The sequence below is a fragment of the Carassius auratus genome, chromosome 4 (assembly GCF_003368295.1).
Source record: "Carassius auratus strain Wakin chromosome 4, ASM336829v1, whole genome shotgun sequence".
Lineage (NCBI taxonomy): Eukaryota > Metazoa > Chordata > Actinopteri > Cypriniformes > Cyprinidae > Carassius > Carassius auratus.
The window spans coordinates 4236072-4262376 of NC_039246.1; the positions used below are offsets into that span (position 1 = coordinate 4236072).

General features: G+C 39.2%; 1 long non-coding RNA gene across 4 annotated transcripts; it reads left to right on the top strand.

The window, feature by feature from the left end:
• The first annotated feature begins 17379 nt into the window (after nt 1-17379).
• On the top strand, nt 17380-26096 carry LOC113067490 (uncharacterized). Of its 4 annotated transcripts, XR_003279382.1 has the most exons (7): nt 17396-17490; nt 17677-17741; nt 18217-18337; nt 21231-21385; nt 23520-23643; nt 23739-23883; nt 24285-26096. It is a non-coding gene; the product is annotated as an uncharacterized LOC113067490 (long non-coding RNA). The 4 variants fall into 4 exon arrangements; XR_003279388.1 differs by lacking the exon at nt 18217-18337 and adding an exon at nt 18113-18165 and having other exon boundaries at nt 17380-17468; nt 23739-26096; XR_003279370.1 differs by having other exon boundaries at nt 23739-26096.
• The last annotated feature ends 209 nt before the right edge of the window (nt 26097-26305 follow it).

Sequence of the window (26305 nt, forward strand, 5' to 3'; positions counted from 1 at the left end):
CACCGCACAAATGAATGCCACAAAGTACATTTAGTTTACTGTGATATGCAGATCTGGCTCATTCCTCTCATGATTTAATTATCTCTGAGAATAGTATTCCAACCTATTTCCCGGCACATTATTTACCTTCAGTTCAGCTTTACCTTTGTCTTTTATCTTGCGCATAGCTTCTGCATATGTAAAATTTTGCACAGTTGTTATTGTTTGTGCTTCGCAGGCTTCTTGTTGTACAGGACATCCTGCGTATGCTGCACTATGTCCACCACCACAGTTACAGCATTTAATCACTACACCCTCCTCACACTTGCCATATTGATCTTTCATCCTGCCAACGTTTTCATTTTCAGAGTCTTTAATACACATTTTTAGTTTTTGCTTTTCATCCTTACATTTAATCATTATTCTTCCATTGTTTAGACAAGCTACAGCTTTCACTACTCCTATCTCTTTCTCAAATGCTTTCGATAATTTAACAGGATGAGTTTGTTGTTCCGACTGCTTAGCAAAAGTAATTAGGACCTTGATTTCTCTTTCCTCCTCTTTATCATCTCCACTGCTCATTTGTTTTACTTTATTAATTGTTCGTTCACAATCAGATCCATCACCCATGCTGCTTTTTTTCTTCCTTTTATTGTATCTTACTTCCTGATAATCCATTTCTTGATGATTATCATCATACGCTCTTTCTCCCCACACTTTCCTCCCTTCTATTGCCATTCATCTCCTCAGATCACACCAACATCTCGGGCAGTACTACTTCCGCTTGCGCTTGTCCCGTCTACTCCTTCCCTACTTCGTGAGGTGATTTGTTTTGACTACATATTATTGTCACGTGTTTCCATAAATCTTAGTTAACATATTATATGCTGCAATGTTGTGTGATATTCAATTAAATATTTGACTAATTAGTTTTTCTCCTCTAGTGCTGATCAAACAAGTCTATCATTTTAATAAATTTTATTTTATTTGTGCAGATTGGGGTTTTTGTTTTTAAGAAAACAAATCTGATCATTCTCATGTGTAAAGAATAACGATCTGCCAAAAAACATGATGTAGTCTAATTAAAAATACTAAAATAGAATAAAGCTAAATCCGCATCAATTACGCATATTTTTTTTAATCTTGAAAAGTGTAAGTTTACCCTCTCAACAATTGAACAACTAGTGTTGATGGCAAAATTGTTAAAGCTCCAAAGCAAATAGCAAATCACAGTGCCAATTTGATATGAATCTTTATAGACAGTTTCTAGACACAGTTACCGTATTTTCCGGACTATAAGTCACACTTTTTTTATAGTTTGGCTGGTCCTGCGACTTATAGTCAGGTGCAATTTATTTATAAAAATTAATTTGAGATGAACCAAGAGAAATGAACCAAGAGAAAAACATTACTGTCTACAAAGTGCCCTCTCTCGACTGTACACAGTTATGTTTTCTCTTGGTTCTTGGTTCTAAATAAATGCAATTTGTAGTCCAGTGTGACTTTTTCCGCGTTTCCACCGAAATTACCTGGAACATTTGTACCAGGAACTTTTTTCCGGGAAGATTAGGCAAATAGACTGGTGACGTAGGTCTGCTCGCATTTCTCAATACAAAGTTCGCTGATTTTGGACTTGCATCCTCGGTATTTCAGACTTTTTGCATTCGACTCAGGAGTGTGATGTCCGCGATGGCGCAAATCCGATAATTCTGCAAACAGCAGCGTACTTGATAACATCAGTCAGCTCGCCTTGGCAACTGCAATTTTCCTCTCAGTATATTTACAATAAAACGAAATAGAAATATCAAATACCACTGCCTCCTTACGTTTTCATTTAAACTTAATAACAGCTGCAAACAAGTACTTAGTTTAGGTAAATGTGTAGTATATATACAGTCATTACAATGAAACTAAATATTATATAAATCTGCCTTTTTTATTTTCATTTTAACATATAGATAAATTGAATACAGACAAAAGATTACCTGTTAGATTTACCCAATACGAATTATATTTTATGTTCAACCACTAAAGAGACATCAGAGCCAGCGGTACATACCAGAAGTTCTAGCCGAGGTGAGGCTGCTCACTTTCTGAGGGGCATTTTTTTTACCCGGAACTTTATTTAGTTCCTGGTTCCTTCAGTGGAAACACACCGAGTACCGGCCCAAAGTCCCTAGTTCCTAGGTAAAGTTCCTGCGGTGGAAACGCGGCTTTATATATGTTTTTTTCCTTGTCATCATGTATTTTTTGACTGATGCGACTTATACATAGGAGCGACTTATAGTCCGAAAAATACGGTAATTAAAATATTAATAAGAGGTAAGATTTAAGGAACCCTGGTCTATACCATATTAAAAATGGGTACTTTGGCCAAAACTAGCTATGGAAATACCTAAAATAGGGCTGACAAACATTACGTACACTAGATTGCTCTATAAAAAGCTTAAATATTCCATATGTCTACCTTTAATAATATTAATAAACCATAAAATCATTAAAAACTTTCTAAGTAAAAAAAAATCTAAACTTTTCTTGGCCAATAACAATGAAACACTCTGTAAAAAGTTGGTAATTACATGAAAAAAATGCAACCACTAATGTACAAAAACATTGGTTTTATTTAATGAAATACTTTATCTCTAAAAAGACAATTGAATTCAATAACTTGTTAAACTTTATCTTTACAAATGAATAAGTAAAATTCAGCTATATGGAATTTTATAGCACACAAGTTTCATTATTCTCCTTGTGTTAGCTTGATGTTGATTTAATAAGATTCAATGTCAGTGAAAATGCTGCAGAATTAACACATTAGGAAACAGTCGATTTGGCAATAAAGCAGCTATGGAGAAAACTGATATCATAATCCAACTCCATTCAGTTCAAGTTTTACAATGAAATCAGTATTATTCCTGAATATTCCTGTCCAGTCGTGATGTTTACTTGTCATGTATTCACTGACATTCAGGGCTGTGTTGTGGTTGTCTCGGGTGCAGGTCCACCATCTGGGGCCTGTACCATGAAGGTAGCTGAACAAATTCAGAGTTACAGGATTAGGTTTGAGTTGACAGGAAGCGCAAAAAAACAAAAACAAGGAGACCAGGAGGGAGGTGGACCGGCGGAGGCCCAAGGGGAGGGACAGAGGGCCAGGCAACAAAGGGAAAGAGAGACAGGAAGTGCAAAAAAACAAAAACAAGGAGACAAGGAGGGAGGTGGACCGGCGGAAGACCAGGGGTAGGGACGGAGGGCCAGGCAACAGAGGGAAACAGAGACAGGAAGTGCAAAAAACAAAAACAAGGAGACAAGGAGGGAACAGAAAGTTCGGGGTCCAGGGCCGAGCCGACAGGGCTAGTATCCCGGGTGGATCAGGTGGAACTGGAGCCGTGCGGTCAAGACAGAAGCCCACCAGGGCGGCGCAGGAGACCACCACATCCGTGTGGTCAAGACAGAAGCCCACCAGGGTGGCGCAGAAGACCACCACAGTCGTGTGGTCGAGACATAAGCCCACCAGTTTGGCGCAGAAGACGCTGAGACGTGAGACGCGACGAGGCTCTGGAAGTTCCGCAGAGAGGTGGAGAAGCTCTGGTAGTTCAGCAGAGACGTGGAAAACCTCTGGTAGTTCAGCAGAGACGTGGAGAAGCTCTGGTAGTTCAGCAGAGATGTGGAGAGACTCTGGTAGTTCCGTGGTGTTTTGACTGGATTCAGGAAGATTAAAGGTGACTTGACTCTGCTCATGAAGATCATTGGTGACTTGACTTTGCTCATGAAGATCAATGGTGACTTGCATTTGCTCATGAAGATCAATGGTGACTTGCCTTTGCCCATGAAGATAGTCGGTGACTTGACTTTGCCCATGAAGAACACTGGTGACTTGACTTTGCCCATGAAGAACACTGGTGACTTGACTTGACTCCTGAGGTCTAACTGTGGTAGTGCTTAACTCATAAATGTTAACAGTGACTTGACCCGACTCTGGAGTGTTAACAGTGACCTGACTCGACTCTGGAGGGTCAACGGAAACCCGACTCGACTCTGGAGGGTCAACGGGAACCTGACTCGACTCTGGAGGGTCAACGGGAACCAGACTCGACTCTGGAGGGTCAACGGGAACCTGACTCGACTCTGGAGGGTCCACGGGAACCTGACTCGACTCTGGAGCGTCAACAGAAACCTGACTCGACTCTGGAGGGTCAACGGGAACCTGACTCGACTCTAGACGGTCATCTGTGGCTGTCATCTTGTGCAGAGGCGCTGGACCGGTGGCCATCTTGTGCCATGGCTCTGGGCCGGCGGCCAACTTGTGCTGTGGCGCTGGGCTGGCGGCCACTTTGTGGTGTGGCGCTGGCCTGGCGGCCATCTTGCGCAGTGGCGCTGGGCTGATGACCATATTGTGCAGTGGTGCTGGGCTGGCAGTCCTCCTGTCTGTAGAAAAAAAAATCTAAGGAGGAAACTCTTTTGCCAGACCACCTACCTCATTCCCCCTTTGACGGAGGGTGGTTAATTTAATTAATCTTTTCCTCCGCTCCTCCATGCTGGCTGGGGAACGGAGACAAAATCTCACACCGCTGGATCTGATCGGATGGAGTCCTTCTGTAATGATCAGGACACAGGAGACGAGAGATCCAAGAGCAGTGTGTGTTTATTGGGTAATCCAAAAATCAGAATCAAAACAAGCAGGGGGTCATAACCAAAAATCAGTCCAGAAACAAACAAACAGGAAACAAGATACTCAAAACTAGAGGGAACACGAGGAAACCAGGTGACGGAAAATAAGGACTCTGTGATACAGACAGAAAATAGAAGTTTAAATAGACAGGATAATGATGATGAAAGTGAAGACACCTGAGTGCAGTTAACAGGTGTGCAATTACCGTGATGAAGGGACAAGGTTTTGTGGGAAATGTAGTGCCTGCGGTGAGGTGCCTATGGGGAAGCGAGACCACTAGTGGACACCCAGGGAAAAACAGACCAGACACTGTGACACTATGTTATGTATATTTGATTTGATTAGATGATGGCTCGATTATAAATCAGATTAAAGCTGCAAGCAGTGATTGAAAGGGCCCTCGCACCCGGGCTCACCACCACCCGGTGGCCATAGGAGATCAGTGAACATTGGACCATATGGTTTTAAAATGGTAAATATTTGTGTACATTTCCTGATTCCAACAGGTGGCGCTATGATTATAACTGAATATCGGCATGTAAATGTCTTCAGGCCAACTCTTACCAAACATGCAAAGTTTCAGGCAGATCAGACATTGCACGTTTAAGTTAGTGTAAAATAAGTAATTTCCTGTTGCCAGCAGGTGGCGCTAAGAATATAAATAAATATTGGCCTAAAGTTCAGTTCAGGACCCATATAAAACACAAGTTTTGGACATAGCGGATATTGCATGTTTAAGTTTGTTAGCGGTACATGAAGACGTTACATAATGAAGTTGTTTCTATTACCTTAGAATGAGACATTTCTTTCATATACACCGTGGGTTCCCTCGTCATGTCAAGTTGCCACTGCTCCAGCATGTTTCTACAGCAGCTCTAAATGGAAAAACACTTTACAGAGTGTGTCTTCACTATGTCGTTATTCTTCTAAATCATTTGTGTCTTTGTGTCTTTATCTCTCTCTCTCTCTCTCTCTCTATATATATATATATAGACGGTTTCATTGAATGCACGCGCGTTGCCATGGTCACGCGTCTGGCCCTGGACTGGAAGTTAACTTCCGGTCTGAGTTTGTTTATCGATCATACTCACTATATATAACAATTATACTATATTATTATTATTATAATTATATATTATTATATTGCCATTATATATGGGTCAGTGGCCTCACTAGTGATATGGCGCCGACTACGAACGCAGTTGAAGTTAAGGTGATGAGTAGATCAAAGTTGGGCTCAGCTTGTTGTGCTGTGGGATGCAACCTGACATCTGGAACGAACGCCTTGTCAAAAATAAAAATGTTTCGGTTTCCTAAAGACCAGACGAGACGGCAAGAATGGATTACCGCTGAGCGGAGAGACTTGGCTGCCAAGCAAGAATTCAAGGATCTGTAACTGTTACGTAAGACAGAAACAGGATGTAAATGTAATAACGCTCTTTATTAGTACTCAGCACAAAAGGTCAGGACACTGAACAAAGATGGCTGTCTGCACAGCAGGACAGGCGGGCGGACACCACGCAGGATGGAAACTGTGACGCAGGGACCTCGGTGGACAACTGGTGAAGGTGCTCAGTCCAGTGATGATCCCTTGAATGGTACTCCCGTCGAGTACAGTAAACCCTCGTGACAGTGCTCGGTGATTCAGTGCAGAGCAGTAATGCAGGAATGAACACGACGATGACACGGGGAATCCAATCCAACGAAACAGGAACAAGCACAGGCACAGGAAACACACCAGGAAGCACAATGATCTGACAACATGAGACACTGGTTACTGAACTTATAAAGGGAACAAACAATAGAATCCAGCTAGCGCTACTGATCACCGCTGATCAGTGACCACGCCCACAGACACACACAACAGCACACTAGACGAGAGAGAGACAGTGAATTCATGAACCGTGACAGTAACACACACTTCGTTACAGGTAACAAACTCATGATAAGCGACAGATATTTTTCAAAAATAATTGCCACAATGGTTTTCCATCAATGCTGTACAAAACACAAGTATTTAGCAGCTGCCTTTGGCTTGCTCCCTGGGGACATAACACATACAATAATGCATAGCTTTTCTAATGAAGTTTTAAATTAATTACTAAATTAGGACTTTTACAACATTTTCACTGACGAATTTACTACATTATCACTGATACATTTTATTTGTAAAGCTGCTTTGTAACAATGTGCATTGTGAGAAGTGCTACAAATAAATTTTACATATCTAATTTCATTGTAATAGTAGGATACTAATACGTTTAATCGTTTTTAAGCAATATCATATATTAATTTCTTTACATAAAAATGTGCATGTAACCAGAAAATTGATGGATTATGCAAAGAATGTATGATGCTCAGCAAGGTGCAATACTGTCAACACTAACTGTTCCTGTCACTTGTTTTATTTTAGGTGCACCATCATTGGACCCATGCCATCCTGATTATGTTCCATCAATATTCACAGACAAAAACACCACTGATGGGCCACAGAAGTTGGAGCGATACCAGAGGAGATCATCTGTGGTTGACCCCATGTATTCACCTTCCTTAGAGGTCACACAAGCTGACCCTGAAGAAGGATGCACTGCTGTGGGTACAGATCTGTCAATGGCAGATATTGACCAGCTACAGAATGAAAACATTGAATTAAAAAGAAAAATGGCTTCACTGGAGAAGAAACTGGAATCTTAAGAAAAACAAATATAAGATCATATGTTTGTCAGTCTGTCCGATTTTATTTTAAATGATGACAAGCACACTCATTTTTACACTGGTCTACCATCTACTTTTGTGTTTTTCACCCTACTCACTTACCTGACATCAATATGGAATGCATCATCAACCATACTTAACTTTCCCGAGCAGTTTCTTGTGGTCCTTATGAAGCTTCGTCTAGGCTAAACTCATCAAGACCTAGCTTTTAGATTCAAAATGAGTTGTGGAACTGTCTCAAACATCTTTCATGAATGGCTCGATGTGATGGCTAAAGAATTACAATGCCTTGTCCGGTGGCCATCCAGAAAAGAAATCAGAAGAAATCTACCCACCCTCTTCAAGACTACAGGTTTCAATAAAGTTAGATGTATAATAGACTGTACTGAAGTGTTCACTGAGAGGCCAACTAGTATGCAAATCACATACTCCCACTACAAATCACATAATACTGTGAAGTTCCTTGTTGGTATTAGTCCAACAGGAACTATTACATTTTTCTCAAAAGTCTGGGGTGGTCGTGCTAGCGACAAAGTTATAACAAAAAATTCTGGATAGCTAAACCTTCTTGAACAAGGAGACCATGTAATGGCTAATAGAAGCTTCAATTTTCCTGAATATTTTGCCAGCAAATGTGACCGTCTTCATGTACCAGCATGTACAAAAGGAAGAAAACAATTGATAGGATTAGAGGTGAAACACTCTAGAAAAATGTCACGAGTGAGAATCCATGTGGAAAGGGCCATACGCCGATTTCACGCAGTCGCCATTTTGAAATCAAAAGCGAGGCTCCGGTGGGAAGAAACACGGAAGTATTGCCTTGAATCACAGGTGTAGCGATGTAGTTATTCTCCCATAAAGTTACCGACAACACTAGAGTATGCTCCAAACATTTTACCCCGGACTGCATTGTACGATCGCTCACTGGTTTACATAGACTGAAACATGGAAGCATGCCAACTTTATTTACGTGGAGCTGTGAGCTGAAGCCCAGGAGGACACTTGAGCGACATCAGAGGTGTGTGCCGTACACTTTTTTTTTAATGATATCTCTTTTTAAGTTTAATTCAACCTTTGCTGAATGATAAACAAAAATATATGATAGTAGTGTAATATTTTATCATATTACCAGATGTAATTTGTCATATTGCATAACCTAACCAAAGTGATATAAATTAATTTAGTTTGATGTCAATTCTTACGGTCTTACGGACATATAAAACTGTTCAGTGTCAGATCTTGATCAATTGTTGGCAAATTTTATAGATATTACAGAAATCCTGATTTTTAAAATGTATGTCTGTGACAACTTTATTAATTGTGATTTTCCTACCCAGTGTTAATGATATTGAAACATTTGAGGAGGATGAAGAGGAGAACCATTCATTTTCAGATCAGAACACAGGAGAACAGTGAGTTATCAATCTAATGCCAACAGAATGAAATATGTCATATATAGGCATGATAGTTGCTGTATAATGAATCAGTTGCTACATTTACAAGCACCCAAATAATGTTGGTAATGGGATTAATAGCTCAAATACCTTGCACACTTGCAGTGCTGGGATGAAAGTTTTCTAGAGCCCTTTTATAAGATCTCTGTGAACAAGATACAAATTTAGGGTTCATATAAACTGAATCTGAAATTGGATTGGATTTATTTAGATTGATGGAAATTTGTGTAAACCTACACAATGACATCCTTGATACTTATTTTTTTTCTTCATAGTTTTTTTTTTTTGTCTCTTCAATCCTAAAACAAACCTAACTGTGGTTTTGGGGCACTGCGAGACCATGATTTACTGGAAACATCTCTTTCCACAGAAGCGCAGCTGAATGCAGCACAGAAGGAGATTGCTCGTCTGACAAAAGAAAATGAAAATTTGAGAAGTCAGCAGTTTTGTCTACAAAGATTCCAATGTGAGCCCAAGCTGATCATGTTTTACACCGGATTTAAAGATTATGAAACCCTCAAAGCACTCTACCACTCAACCTACAGCACAGTCTCTGGTGAGATGGACTCAAATGCAAAGACTTAATAAAACAGAACAGACTGTAACTGCTGGCTTTCAGGCCCAAGACATGGGTCTCTTTGACCAGTTTTTCTTGTTTATCTGCCGTATGAGGCAGGGGCTTCTTTCCGCAGATTTAGCAGTAAGGTGTAATATCTCAAAGGCCACAGTCAGCAGGATATGTATAACTTGGGCTAACTACTTGTATTTCATGCTTGGTACACTACCGTTATGGCCAAGTAGAGAGGCTGTAGATGAGCTAATGCCACCCTGCTTCAAGAAGACCTTTCCAAAAACACCTGTTGTGCTAGATTGTTCTGAGATCCATATTCAATCAGCAAGTTAAGAAGTTCTGAACACCATGACATACTCTCATTACAAGGGAACCACAACTTTGAAATTCCTGATCGGCATCACACCCTTTGGGACAGTTAGCTTTGTAAGCAACCTGTACACAGGCTCCATCTCTGACAAGGAAATCACCAAAGAGTCAGGCATACTCAAACTGCTTGAGCCAGGCGATGAAGTAATGGCTGATAAGGGCTTCCTTATCAAAGACCTCCTTACTGACATCAAGGTCAGTCTTGTAACCCCAGCTTTCACAGAACCAAGCGGACAATTCAGTAAACATGAAGTTACACATACCCAAGAGATTGCCCGCTTGAGGATACATGTGGATAGGGCCATCAGATGCATCAAGGAACATCATATTTTTGATGGTGTCCTACCCCTTTCACTCTGTGGTTCAGTCAACCAGATGTGGACTGTTTGTGCTCTATTGACAAATTTCCAAGGACCTCTATTTTAAATAAATATTTGAAATGAAAATGTGCTGGAAAGAACTCACCCTCAGGCCATCCATGATGTGAGTTTTTTTTTCTTCATTAGAACAGATTTAGATACTTTTATCATTACACCATTTGTTCAGTATCTTGGGTGGCCTGAGAGTACATGCATTTTCAACTATTTTATTATTATTATTGGTAGACTATTAATTTACTCTGGAAACCTACATTTTAGCTTACGGTAAAAAAAAAAAAATGTACATAAATGAGTAGTTATTTAAATGTTGCAACTTTGGTTTACTGTTTTAATTTGTACAGTAGAAGACATACAATGTATTGAATTACTGAAATAAAAATATATATTTTGTACCCATTAGCTTTCATTGGTTTTAATCTAGAAATGATTCTACAACTATGCACATTTATTTCATACTTGTGTATACACTACAGTGAAACATTTTATAAATGGCAATGACAACTTTTTTTTTTAATGTAGAAATTAGTTGTCATAAAACTGTACATAGATTTACTATTTTAATTATCTAATGTGTGCATTGACTGTCTGTTAAGTGTGTTAGTGTGTATGTGTTACTCACTAAACAGGTTAATTTATAAGCACAGGTTGGGCAGCCAGTAGTTGAAAAAAAAAAACAAGTCTAATTTATTTTTTACAAACTCCCACTTCTCTTCATCAAAGTCAATGCGCTATAGATGGAAGTCATTTCTGGATTTTACGAAAAAGTCACACCAGGTCATCCCTGTGATTCCCATTTGTCCAATCATCTGAAAATGATATTCATGGCTAGTTTTCAGAGCAAGCGCACCATCTTCTTTTAAAGAAAGGTATTTGCACTCTAGTACACTGTCTACATCAGGGCACTTGATTTCAAGCAACCCCAGAACACCAGTACTGTCAACCACCTTTCGATCAGGAGATGCACCTAAATGGGGGGCATGAGGATTTATGACAAAGCCACAAGGGAAAACACAATTGCCGGTTTCCTGCTCATATTGTGCAGCTGCATCTGGCTCCAGTTCCAGGCCTTTCTTCATGGCTTGTGTCTGCACTGACCTTTTCTGCTTCTGCATACTGGTGGCAAGTGTGCTGAAGTCTCCAACTCGTGAGACTATTCTTTTAAAATTTGATGAAGTCAGACACTGGGAACGAACACGGTGCCATAACTAGCGCCTCAACGTCTGAACTTGAACTCACTGTCTACTCGTACATGTTACCGGCACCGTGTAAGGGGTATAATTTTTTCGCATTGAGCGAAATGCCCTTGCCCTCACAATACAGCCTGCCTCACTTTTTTTGATTGCAAACATTGGAAAAATATTCGAAGTGCATATGATTATAACATAAATTGTCCTGTTGATGTAAAAACGAAGCTTGAAATTAACATGGACACACAGAATGCGTTTCAAACAGTAAGGCAGCGCTATCTTGCTAGCTTGTTTGGATTCATGTTATGTGATATAACGTTAACCTTACCTTCAATATCAGTGACGTAGCCTTCTATCCAGTTGCTGTATCCCTTTAACAAAACAGCTCGTGGGATTCGACATCCTTCCTCTGCCCATTTTTCTACATCTAAGATATTAAATCACGGTAGCAGCTCTAGGTTGGTAAACCAAGCCATTGTTGTGTACCTTTACTTCCGGGTTCCTTCCCACCGGAGCCTCGCTTTCGATTTTAAGCAAGACTGAACCACAACTTAATTTAATACGAGATCACTTTTTTATTACATATTTTAAAATGGCAAAAAAATGCATTATAATATTTCTAATGTTGCACTTGTATCACAATAAGCCCTTTCACATATATACAGACTTTTCCGGAAAATTACCGGTAAATTGCCGTAAAGAGATCATGTGTGAACAGGATCTTTTCAAAAATACCGGTAAATTCGTTCCAGCAATTTACCGGTATGAGAAGTTGTAACATTACCAGTAAAATTACTGGTATGAGCACGTACGAGTTCAGAACACGGTGACGTAAGACGTCTACTCCGGGCCAATCATAACAATGTGACGCATTCACGCACTGTTTAAGAAAATAAAATAAATGTCATCCAACTGAAGCGACAGTGAAATTAAAGCGCTTCTCCTTATCCGTGCGAATGAAGAAATTTGTCGTCATCTGAGACGAACTGTTAGTGATACAGTAACGTATGATAAAATAACTAACTGTTAACTGTCTCCGAGAGCAATGCATTCACAGGACAAAGTCAAAACATTGTGTCTTTATATCTAAAAAATAAAAGACCATCACAAACAAAGTAGTAGTGGAAGTATTTCTTGTTCCTATTATGACTTTTGTCAATCTATTTGGGGATCCTGCTACTCCACAGACCACAGACCACCACTTAGCACCATCTATGTGCCATTCCTAGTTTTTTAACAAATTTTAATGTAGATATGTTAGAAATTCCATTCTGTAATTTATATGCCCTTACATTTCTGGGTGATCCCAGGATAAAATTATCCCCCGTTGATTTATTGTTAACCTGGTTTTTGGTTGATCCCTGGATAAAATTCTCCCCAGGTGACCTGATCTCACCGAAGAGGGCAGATTTGCTGATGACTCATAGGCCTGGATAAAATGTATTTCTTTATTTTATGTTGTTATTGCACTACCTGTGTATGTAAATATAAATTTGTTCCTTTTCATATGTAGCACATAATTAGTATCATGTTTGAAAAATTTGCTACAACCTAATGGTCGATCTGTTGGACAACATCGCTACACAAGTTCAGCAGTCGGACAGTGGAGCTCTCTGACTGAAAAAGATCTGACCAAGCAGGTTCTGGAGCTCTCTGAGGAGTTGAACAGAGGGACGCTGTGTCCGATTGTGACCTTTTTGGGCTATTGAAGCAGATGATGGTGAGATGAATATAGGCATGGAATAAATAAATAAAAAACCCCGGGAGATGCTTTGGCCTCCTGGATACAGACAGCCTGGACCTGCGGAGCAACCACAAAAGCAGCGCAACCACGGTGTCATTGCTTAATTTTTGTTCTTGTTTAAGGTTCTGTGGTTGACATATTCTTTTAACTCCTGCTATTTTAATTTCTTTCTTTTTTCACAGTCTCTGCCAGTTCATCAGTTTTGTTCTTGTTGACATTCTATTTATTGTTCATTTTTATGCTGTGCTTTGTTGTATATAGTTCCTTCATGTTCCCAGAATAAAATTTGCTACAGATGTTCCCTCTTTTTTTAATTGACAGCCATGATTGAGGGGGATGTTATCGTGAGGGACGGCCGGGGGCTGGGCCACATTAATACACAGGGTTACCTGGGCTTAAGCCCAGGGCCCCAGGCTGGGGGAGGGCCCCAATGATGCCGGAAAATATTGTAATCAGATTTTATAATTCGTTGGCTGTCCCTTTAAAATTATGCTTTATCGTTTTGCTTTGAATGCACATGTGGGCGTTGCAAGTCCTGCTCGAGAAGTGTCAGTCAAACCCTCTCACTCAATGAACCATGCAATCGTCAGTCACAGTGGGCATTTTAGTTCCTATTCATGGTGTCTTTAAGTGCATTATGGAAGTGTACTTTTTCACTTGGGTATTTGTGTATTTTATATGTGAAAGACCTGTAGATTTGGATGTTTTTAATACCATTTATTCACGTAAAATAAAAAGGCTTTGCGATTAAGAAGAGAATGATTCCATGACAAATGCATTTTTATCAGTCACTTGTTGCCACCTGGTGGGGTAACGTGTAATAGATAAAAACGGCCTAACAGTAAAAGGGGTGGAACCATAACTTTTAACGATTAATTATGCAGTTCCAATGGATGAAGGCAGGGCTCAACCCCAGTTGGGCCAGTGATTCAAATTTTGATTCAACAAAAAATGAATAAAAGTAAAAGACAAGAAAATGGGCCTATAAAATAAGCATAGATATTGTTTTCATTGTCTTTGTTACATTTAACCTCAATAATAGGTTAATGACAGCAAAAGCTACTAGATTAACTTATTTTTTATATTGTTAGACAAATAAAAAGTAAGTAATAAAATAGTTACAAATAATGAAATTACGAGTAATAGCACAAATAAATATAAAGGAACAAACATATAAATGAAATAAATGGTGTTTTTCAAGTTTTTCATGTAGGTTTAAACAAGATTTTCAGGGTACAAGTTGTAATCTAATGTATAACTATAGAATAGATTTAACTCTATTAAAAATGTATCAGTCAAGAGCAGTTACAGATGCATAAAAATGTTTAACAGCAAATCACTGTTAATGAGCAAATCATTGCGATCCAACCGATTCATTCAAGCGGCTGATTCACTCAGGAAGTGTTGCTCAGGGACGCAAAACAATTCTGAGGACTTTGGAACCATTTTCATGGCGAAATACAGTGAAACAGACAATTTGTTGTCTAAAATGTTAGTCACTTGATATTAAGTTCTTATTTATTAAACTGTACGCTGAATAAAATCATCACATTTGTAATCATGCTAATATTTGGAGAAAAACTGCACTCTTTGTGTCATATTAGTTAACATAGATATTCAATTATATAAATATATAATATATAAAGGGGCATATTTGAATTTTGAGGCATTAAGACTAAATCACGTGCGCAAGTCTAACCTACTAGACTACGTCACGTAGTGCATCCGTGCACAGAATGGGTGTTTTTTTTTTTGTAAAATGAGATGCATACTCGATAATATCAGATTGTTAAATCAACAATTACGATATCATAGTCTACATATAATGCACACCCTACAGCACTGGCCCGATGGGGAAAGTGACCGTTCCGTCTACTGTCCCAAGCCTCATTCACACTAGCCTCGGGTAATCGGGCAGTACTTATTGTCGATCCGTGGAAGGGCCCCTCAAGAGGTAAAGCCCAGGGGCCCCATATAGTCTTAATGCCGCCCTGGCCAGGGGCATTTATATTGCGAGGAATTCTTGGACTGGCGCAAGACATGCTAGAGGCAAAAGCTTTTGAAGTGACTTGACATACAGTCAAGTATGGTGACCCATACTCGGAATTCGTGCTCTGCTTTTAACCCATCCAAAGTGCACACACACAGCAGTGAACACACACACGGAGCAGTGGGCAGCCATTTATGCTGCGGCGGCACCCGGGGAGCAGTTGTGGGTTCGGTGCCTTGCTCAAGGGCACCTCAGTCGTGGTATTGAAGGTGGAGAGAGCACTGTACATGCACTGCCCCCGCCTACAATTCCTGCCAGCCCGAGACTTGAACTCACAACCTTTCGATTGCGAGTCCAACTCTCTAACCATTAGGCCACAACTTTTTTTTTGTTTTTTTGTTTTTGCAAAAAAGAACGAATGTCCTGAAGGCAAAGCAGTTCCGACCGTAAACGATGAAGACCCGCGATCTGGCGGCATTATTCCCATGACCCGCCGGGCAGCGTGCGGGAAACCATGAGTCTTTGGGTTCCGGGGGGAGTATGTTTGCAAAGCTGAAACTTAAAGGAATAGACAGAAGGGCACCACCAGAAGTGGAGCTTGCGGCTTAATTTGACTCAACACGGGAGACCTCACTCGGCCCGGACACGGAAAGGATTGACAGATTGATAGCTCTTTCTCGATTCTGTGAGTGGTGGTGCATGGCCGTTCTTAGTTGGTGGAGTGATTTGTCTGGTTCATTCCGATAACGAATGAGACTCTGGCTTGTTAAATATTTAGTTAACTTCAGCAAAACTTGTATTAAAAGCATTTTTATTAAGTTAGACTTACATTGGTTCCGATTGAGAGTTCCTATAAATCTTTGATTATGGGTGTATAACATATATGTCATCAGCAGAGTCTAATATCAAAACATTGGATGTCATGCAAGCTCAGGCTCTTAGGATATGTAGTGGATCTTTTAAAACATCCCCGGTATCTTCTATGCAAGTGGAAATGGGTGAGATGCCCATCAGGATGGGTACAGAGGATCATAAGGGTACAACTGATGTTAGCATACTGGATTAAAGTGAAGGTTTATAGCCACCCAGCTAAAGCTAACTTAAAAGATTGCTGGGAACCTGGAAAGTCCAATTACAAGAAGTTTTGGGTGGATTGGCGTTTCGAAAGCTGAGAATATTGGGTTACATAAATTACAGTACTGTTCAACGGTTTCAGTCTCTCTTATTCCACCATGGTTTTTCCCTATACCAGATGTAGATTTAGGCATTCATAAGGAAATCAAAAGTAAGGCAAAGGAAGTAGCAGCAAGGGATATTGTTAAAAATTATCTGGATATGCATTTCTCCGAATGTACATTCATATTTACAGATGGTTCTAAGGATCCAAAGACAGGACATGCTGGGTCAGCAGTATATAAACCAAAGAATGGGGCAATATGTCAGGAAAGAATAACAGATAATTTATCAGTATACACAACAGATCTGGTTGCAATTTTGTTGGCCTTGGAATGGGTAGAGGGAAATGAGTTAAATAACTCAGTGATTATATCTGACAGTTATTCAGCTTTAGAAAGCATAAAAACTGGGAAATCTATAAGAAATTATATAATTCATAAAATTTGAATAGTTTTTCCATAAGTTAAATGCAAAGGATTTAAAAATCAGGTTTCTCTGGGTACCTGCACATGTTGGAGTGAAAGGGAATGAGGAGGTTGATAAACTTGCAAAACAAACACTGAAACACAATAAAATATTACAAGTTCCATATAGTAAATCTGAAGCTAAAACATTCATTAAAGCATATGCAAGATCAAAATGGCAGGAGTATTGGGTGGATCAAGATAAAGGGAGGCATTTATATAATATACAACCAGAACTGGATATAGGAAGGACAGAGTGTATGAGTAGAAGAGAAGAAAGTATAATTAGACGGTTAAGAATAGGACACACTGGGCTCAATTCTTCATTGAAGATAATAGGGAAACATCCAACAGGGAACTGCCAATATTGTAGTCATTGAGAAACTGTAGAGCATATTTTATTTCAGTGCACAAAGTACAGCCAAGAAAGAAACCAGCTTTTTCAGTCTCTCAGAAGTGTCAATCAGAATAATTTCACAATGCAAGGTTTATTAGGGAAAGCATCCAGTAATATTCATCAATTTGTTATTAAGTTTCTTAGAGACACAGACAGTAGCCAGTAGGTAAAATTTTTTTTTAAGATCTAATATCTCCTGATTCACACTACAGTCCAGTCGGTGGCGGTAATGCACCGTTAAGTTGGTTTGCCAACCGCCATAAAAAACAAAGGAAGAAGAAGTTCCGATCACTTGTTGTAGGTGAGGCCTTAATTAGTGGGACACGCAAGAGACGTGACGCTTCTCCTTAAGCTTCGCGCTCAGATGCACGGTGTATGTGAATGGAGAAGCAGTGGTAGTTTTTCTCTCGTATTTAGCTTGCATTAACGGTCTCTTTGTAACGTAATCACTACGTTTATGATGTTAAAACACTGTTAAGAGTATCTGTCTTAAATTGTATCCCTGTTATAAGCATATTTTCCTTGAAAGTGGTAAGTTACTTTTAACCGTGTTTCGTTTGCACGTGTATCTTTCCATGCAGGAATGAGAGAGTAGGCCTTCTGATGTCTGCATTTACTAATATTGCCTCCAGCTACTCTGTTTAAGGTATGTTGTTTTAAACTGTGATCATTAATTTTAAATGTTTGTGTAATTTGTGAATTGATTCAGAATACATATGTATACTAGTCAATCTATACTAATTGCCTTGTGTTATATTTTCATGCAATGAAAGTTTTTCGTGCAAAAAAACCTTTGTTAACCCACTGTGTACAATAAAGTTATAATCGAATTTTAATTAAATTTATAGTGTATGTTACATATGCATTCCAATGAGTTTACAGTACATTTGCATTTAACTTTTTGTGTTTACCATTACATTTCTTTTATTTGTCCTGTTATGTGAAATAATGGAGTACTGCATTTGTTCATGTTGAATATTGTATATCACTTATAATTCTATCGCTTGTCCTTTTAAGCGGTTGCACTCAGATGCATGGTGTATGTGAATGAGAAGCAGAGGAATGAGAGAGTAAGTCTTCTAATGTCTGTACTAATATTGCCTCATGTTACTCTGTTTAAGGAATACATTCTTCATCCCAATCGTGGTGTCGATGTGTTTATGTGGTGTCCGGAGATTACCACTTGAAGTCTGCTACACTGGTGTTGATTAAGTCCCTGCCATCACTACTACTGATTAGATAGTAGGTCATATTGTAGCCCTAAATTCCCCCTTTCCATTAAACCCAAACACATTAATTTAGCCAAAAGGGAAAGCTAATAATAATCATTACAATAAACCCAATTCAGCCAGTAGATTCAGAGTTTAGCTTAGAATGACCTCGACAAGGCCTAGTTGACCCCTGATCTCTCGGACTGCAAACAACGCACAACACAGAGGTTGGACTCATTTGAAACTGCACAACACAAGCTTTCCAGTGTTATGAGACACATTCTGGTTGGATTTTGTTTTAATGAACCGTAAGTAAATCCGTACAGGCATCTGAATCAAACAGCTGCTGCTGTGCAAAGGCCCTGATACAGGCTTAACTGTAAATCTCGTCTTTCACTTTCTGAACATTTTCTTTATTTATATATATATATATATATATATATATATATATATATATATATATATATATATATATATATATATATATATATATATATATATGGAGATAAAAAATCGAACAAATTAACACCATCGTATGAAAAAAAAAATACACACACAGGCAATTCAGTTATTTGAGGAAACAAAGTCGTCGTGAGCATTTCTTAAAGTAAAATCTTTATAAATAAATTGATTAAATGTAGTACTTTATTTTGCGCATTCATGCGACATTTGTATTTAATTATAGCTTAAGATTTGGCTCATTTACTTAACATTTGTAGTTTAAAAATGTGTGTGTGTGTGTGCGCATCACAGTGTATCAGTTTGGCCTGTGTGCTGGGGTCAGAGGTCAGACCTCTTAAGGGTCTCCGTATGTATTTCTGCCCAGCATTTTCAAATATAGGCATATGGTTAATGGTACACACATTTAAAGGGGGGGTGAAATGCTCGTTTTCACTGAGTACCTATAGAGTAGTACTGCATCTTTCATAACTCCAAAAAGTATTTAGTTTTATTATATTCATAAGAGAAAGATGGTCTGTACCGATTTTTCCCGGAAAAACACGAGCAACTGGAGGCATGACGTGGGGGCGGAGCTAAAGAATCGCGAGCGCGAGTAAGCTTTTGCGTTGAGAGCGTTTGGAAGCTGTGAAAGCTGTGAAGGCTGAAACTGAACGAGAGCAGCAGCAGCAACGACTCGCTCCGAGCGGGGCTCGAACCCGGGTCTCCGATGGGAGGCGGACGCACTAACAAGGAGGCAGAGATATTTGAAGCAGTTTTACTCCCCGCCTGTGGTTCCAACACACGATCGTGACCCTTTTTCGTTGGGATTGCATCATCCTTAAGAAATAAACGATACGCAAATCCGTCGTCAAACTGGGCCTTGTTTGTAAAACTAGCATTTTAGAAATGCAGGGAACAAACACAAACACTTGCACAACTCCGTTGATGCTCTGTAAAAATAAACTCCATCCACTGGTCCCTTAATGCTGGTTTTTCTTTGGTAATCTGTGCAGGGTTGTCTTGCCCTGGCAAACAAAAACACACTCCTTTTGTGACTTTTTGCGACGCTCTGATCAGTGAATGTCTCTCCTCTGCTATACGGGAGAGCGCGCTCTTCCGGGAGAAGTGCCCTCAGGACTAGGGGTGTGACGGTTAGTATATAACCGTGAGACCGGCGGTTATAGTTGAACACCGTCATTAGAACTCTATAACCGCCAAAACCGTGTCATTAAAATATTTTTTACAAACATTTTTTAGATAGGATCATAAGATGCGCAATATATCGGGAGACATGGTTTTTACCACTTAATGAAGTTTTGTAAATCGTCAGACATATTAACCACTTCATTAAATTTTGCTTTGTAGAAAACCTTTCTTAAAAACGAATTTCGTTTTGAACAAATTTTGTCTTAATTTTAATAAATGTTTCATCAACCAATTGCGTGTATTTTAATAAATAAAAAGCAAATATAGCAGACAATGATAACCGACACGGAAGCACCAGCGCGCCGCGTTCACTTGCATTGCACTGTGAACTAGAGCGCATCTCATCGCAAATGAAACTCAGCCTAGGCCTATGCCTCATACAATAGCATTAAATATCTTTGCTGCATCCTTTCTAGAACAGACAATGGCATTTTTTTTGCGACTCGCATCAGCAAAGCATTGCATGGCCATAGACCGCAAAACAATCAGCGGATGGCGGGCAGATGCGGCTTTGAAATTTGCTCCAAAAACTTTGGCGCGGATGATGAGTTTTGTGACCGATCTCCTTAATAAATGGAGGTCTGAAATCTCTGCCCCTTTACCGATCAGAGTGCGCGCTGACACGGAGTTAACCCGCTATCTCCAAGATCAACCAATTGACTCTACGGTAGATCCACTAACCCCCACCCCCACCACCCCGACGGTTATGTTATGAACCGTCACATTTGACTCACGTCATAACCGTCATCACCAATTCTGAAACCGGCACACCCCTACTCAGGACCCATATAAGGAAATTCCGCTCCATCTAACGTCACACAGAGCCATACTCGAAAAAAAACTTTCCGAAACTTGTGACAAACCGGAAGGAGTATTTTTGGAACAGACGTACAACTTAATTTTTGAAACTTTGTCCATGTTTAGCATGGGAATCCAACTCTTTAACAGTGTAAAAAACTCAGTATGCATGAAATAGCATTTCACCCCCCCTTTAAAGTTTAGCTCTTAATAAACAATTAAATAAACAAGATTACAGTCTTACAGAAATTCATTTTTATTGCTGCAGGCATACGTCCCCCACCATACACCCCTCTCTCTCTCTCTCTCTCAAACACACGCACAGAGAGAGAGAGTCCATTGAAATGCTAATGAGATGGTCCCTGTTAAAGCTGCTGTTAGTTTAAAATTCATTAGAGTGGACAACATATATACAAAGCTTGTTGTAATAATTCACATTTCATTTATTTTTTCCATGTTTTTTTTTTTTCTTTCCCAAGCCATCCACTGTGCTTATAAGCCGGACTGTGGGTATACTTCTCATGAAAACAGTGCATCTGTATTAGACAGAGATTATCGTATGATGTGCAGTTGGACAGATTGGTGCAGCAGGACAGCGATAATGCATCGTCATCTGAGGAAATCATAAGAGGAGGTAATATTCTTCCTCCTCTTCATCCACCACCTCAACCCAATATCCCTCACCAAGAGTCAAATGATGACGCTATTGAGGTAATGTGTATATTCAGTGTAGGCAGTCAAACTCTCTAGTTGCAATTCTGGTGTTAATTATTTGATTATTATTATTTTTTTTATCTCCAGTACTTTGCAGATGACGAAGGGGAGGATGACTGATTTTTTATTTTTATTTTTATTTTTTTATATGAAAATATTTCCTACATACTCACCTTTTATATGATTTTTTACCTTATTGCGATACAAAACACCATTGAAAGGCCTGAATCTGGGCTATATGTTACCCATTTCCTCTGCCCCACAAGTCCAGGCTCAACAATTCAGGCCAACCCTTTCAGCTACTGATCAGCATCACAGTGTATCAGTTTGGCCGGCCTGTGTTCTGGGGTCAGAGGTCAGACCTCTTAAAGGTCTCCGTATGTATTTCTGTCCTGCATTTTCAAATATAGGCATATGTTTAATGGTACACACATTTAAAGTTTAGCTCTTAATAAACAATAAAAATTAAATAAACAAGCTTGCAGTCTTAAAGAAATTAATTTTTATTGCTGCAGGCATACACACTGATGTACATACCATTAAGTATGCAAAGCTCTATAATTTGTGAGCATATTTTTATTTAAAATTTATTCTATTTCAACCATATGTAAATTCTTTAAAAAAAAAAACTAAAGCGATAATAGCTTTGGAATCGTCTCCAAAATGCGGGGCGTGAACTCCAAAATTATGCAGAACCTCTAAAATGGGGCGGGCTCTCCTTTCGCAAAGACTTTCACCATTGGCTGTGGCTTCAGCCAATTGTTACTGACAGTTTAAAATAAAACTTTATAAATTAAACATTTGTTTCTAATTCATCTAAAATAAATTATGCTATATAAATATTCTCCACGAGAGCAGAGCCCAAAGCTTGTGTTTGGACCCAAGTCTGAACCTCTGCTTCATGATGTAAACGGGAATAATTCAGGAGCCGTCCCATCGGAGGGGAAAGATTTTACTCTATCGTTTTATTCCAAGCAACGGGGCCGTCTGGGGACACGAAATTCGCAGGGTAGGAGGGGGTAGTGATGCTGGGTGTAACTAAAAAGGTGCCATTGGGCGGTGAGTCTCATATCGCATAATCTTATTAACGGTTTATTTCCTGAACTGCAACTTTCTTTACCAAGCTGTTCAGCGCCAATCCCGCCATTCAGTCAATTTCACTGGTTAAGATATTTTTTTGTTGCATAGTTTAGGAAACAATTTAACTGACACAACCAATAAAAACCTCAGAATCAGCTGTGGGGCGGAGTTTGCACTGAAGTGGATTGGGGGGAAAATTGTGCATGTGTGTCATGCACCTGTCTAAAATAGGGGTGGCTTCCTCCCATTGACAGAGTTCCTGCCCCTATTTGGAGATCTCCAGGCTGCAGTTATACCTTTCTCAATCATGCTGGGAATCTCGAGTTCAGGCGTGCGGCGTTCTATGTACTATTTCTGTTGAATTAGAAATATAACACCGAGAGTAATTCGAATGCGTAATGCAAATTCGCAGGTCAAAGTTCACCAAACTTGAACTTTGGAACGCAGCGAAATGTGAAACTTTTCGCATGAGGTTGCGTTTCCGGTCTGACACATTCGCATGCATATGAATGGAAGTCAATGGAGAGAAAAGTGCAGTGTGACCACACCATTACACACGGGATTGTTTGTTTAGGGAGAAGATGGGTGCCTTTTGTTTTAATTTAATTTTTTGTTTTGAACATTAATAACTGAAAACATCTAGGAGATACAGATGATGATGATGATAACAGTAAAGATGACACATGATGGCAGGTAGCCAAAGAGAACAGGCCTGATGAGATATGACATATATAGACATGCAATATGTATTATTTGTGCTAACATCATTGTCATTTAGCTCAAAATAAGCTCTTTAATCTAATAGTTCTAGTTAGTGTGTTTGTGTGTGTGTGTGTGTATCCATCCTGTCTTCACCATTTAGTAAAGTTTCATTTCGGAGCTAATAGTTTGTAAAACATTTTTGTGGTTGTTGTTTTTTTTATGTACATTTAACCATATTTTTTTTTTATTTTTTTATTTATAATCTTTAAAAGCAGGAATTGCACCCTCTGGCCTCACTGCAGGAAGGCACCGAGCTCTTTCTGGGCATCTGAGAACGTGTGTGCATGTGTGGAAGAAGATTCAGGACCTGTTTGGAGATGGTGATCCAATTGTCAGGTGTGTCCCTCACTGCTTTGTCATTTCCTGTTGCAGTACAATACTCAAAGTTCCATCAAATGTGTTTGTATTCACGGTTTGTTTTCTTATGTTAGTGGAAATGATTAGGATGGGCTTGGTGGTGAGGAACATATCTCCACTCCTTCCTGCAGCATCTTCTGTTCCTCAGAGCTCCTCGAGATGCTGACAGCAAGCCACATTTTGAGCCAGAAACGTAGCCAGCATCTGGAAAGTGGTCTGGTGAGTCCAATTAGAGATAAAGTGTCACATCTTTCTTCACAGAAAGCATATGCAGAGATTGGACATGATTTTGAGACCAGAAAAAAAAAGACACCTTAAATGTCTCTCACACACGAACACACTCAACCAGAGAAACAAATCAGTAAATTTTAAAGAAAAAAAAAATAGGTTACAAGGGTAGGATTTGGTAGAGGTTTATTTGCATTTCATATTGCTTTATTTACTGTCATTACTAGGTTCTAAGTACATGTAACATATTACAAAAACCATGTTAAAGTGTTTCCAAAATGTATTTAGGTTTGACGGTACGTTCCTCTATTTTAACGAGTTTACACTTGTGATATGCTTTAATATTTGCACACGTATGCATTAGTTAACAACACCTTTTCTATATTTTCCAGGATGCAGAGTGGCTGAGCTGGGTGACAGGGCAGTGGTCTGCATACAAAGGGATACAACCTCGAGTATGCAGATCACTCTTAACATCATGGGTTAACAACACTATGTTAACCCACCGCCCACCTGCCCCTCCTATCCACAAGCTTAGTTGGCAGTTAGGAAAGTGGTGGAATGGCTTGAAATCTAGAAGGTTTTAGACAGGCCAGGTGCTGATTAACGTAAGATAAAGGTAACCGTTAGGCTATGTTTAGCCTAATTGAATGTATGGACATTAAAAATGACCTTGACATGACATCATAACAAGCAGTCCAGCTGGGACGAGCTCAGTTTATGTAGGCTAACATGTAAGGGTGGCCATGCTAATAACGCACCTAAAAGCTGTCACAAAGAACCGGCAAAAGTAATGATAATGAATATTTTATATTTTATGAATAGAATTATTAATAAACAAGTGTTTTCTGTATCAATGTCGTGTCGACTGCAAAGATAAAGTTGACGATGCTGTCTTGCGATCTTCGCAGTAGTGAACGCGCCAGAGAAATGCACATTTCATACGGATTAACGTTACATAAGCAGAGAGCCGTCTGTTTTCTTTCGTTTTGAAGTGTTCTTGAAGAGTTCTCTTGAGTCGGTTAACGCGTATACGTGTTATGAGTCATTTTCTCCTGATAACCCTGAAAATAACTTAAATTACGCTTTCAGTTTTGATCGTACAAATAAGAGCAAAATCGAATATGTAAAGGGTCTACTTTTATTTGTATACAGATATAATAACAACAAAACTTTGTGCACTCATAAAATAAAGATAACTAACAAAGTGTGCTGTCTGCAGCCTTTGTCTGCTGTGATATTCATTTACAAACACGTCATTAAAATGAACTGTAACTCAGTGAAAACTCAATGAAGAGACATGATAGATATATCTATAGAAATATTGACATGTCTACTTTTAAACTAAACAAGTGTAGTACTTTGTAGAAATTTCCTCAAGGTTGGCAGGTATGCATGAGGATCAAGCTGTAAGCTTTACCATTATACAAACTAGGGATGCACCGAATCCAGGATTCGGATTCGGCCGAATACTGGGCTTTTTGACGGGGTTCGGTTTCGGCCGAACCCTAGTTTTTTGTTTTTTAGGCTTGCGCTATGCTGGTCGACATCACACGCCCGTTGATTGCGTGAAGGTGTTTATATGAGGAGGACAAGGCCCGACAGTTCGCTCTAAACTAAACTGTTCCGGAATCTTGAACGTCTGGGAAGATTTATACCGTAGCAATACAGAGCCAGCCAGTCACATCGGGTGCTGACGTGGAGATAAGCGTTTTTTTCGGTGAGCCTTTGATTCCTCTTAGAGAGGATCCTCTTCAGTGGTGGAAGACAAACCAGCAATCTGGATTCAGTTCATCCCTAATACAAATTGATGATTTCATACCAACATTGATTTACATTTAATAACTCTTTGGTCTTTTTTCATAGTGCTTGGAGCTGTAATTCTCAACAATCAAACCTGAGATCATTCAGGTAGGAAAAACTGCAAGAATTGTCTCGTCGTCAAGCGTGGATGTTCAGAATGTCTCACCTGACGTGAATCGGCCTATACAGATCCATGTGCATGTGTACCACGTATTTGTTGAATAAAGAAATAAAAAAACCTTTAGGACATCGTTCTCATTTTGTATATTGACACGTGTCATAACTTTGCTCCTTGTTTGTTATATGAGATCAGTGTCAATGTTTTCTAACTGTTCAAAGACACACTAACTTTATTAAACTGAATGTATATTTAACATATTTATACTGGTATTCGTTTTTCAACCGCCTTTGTTCGCTTTGAGAAACAAGTTTAATGAATGTTTGAACTCTAAAAGAATCCTTTAAGCATGTATTTTCTATTTGTGCTTTAGTTTTGTATTTCTCCATGTTTTGTAACATAACCTTTGATTAATCTTGATCTTCAATTTCTGCAGTTATCCTCTGCTTTATCATTTCACAGATGAATTGATTTATATGTAAAAATCATTAG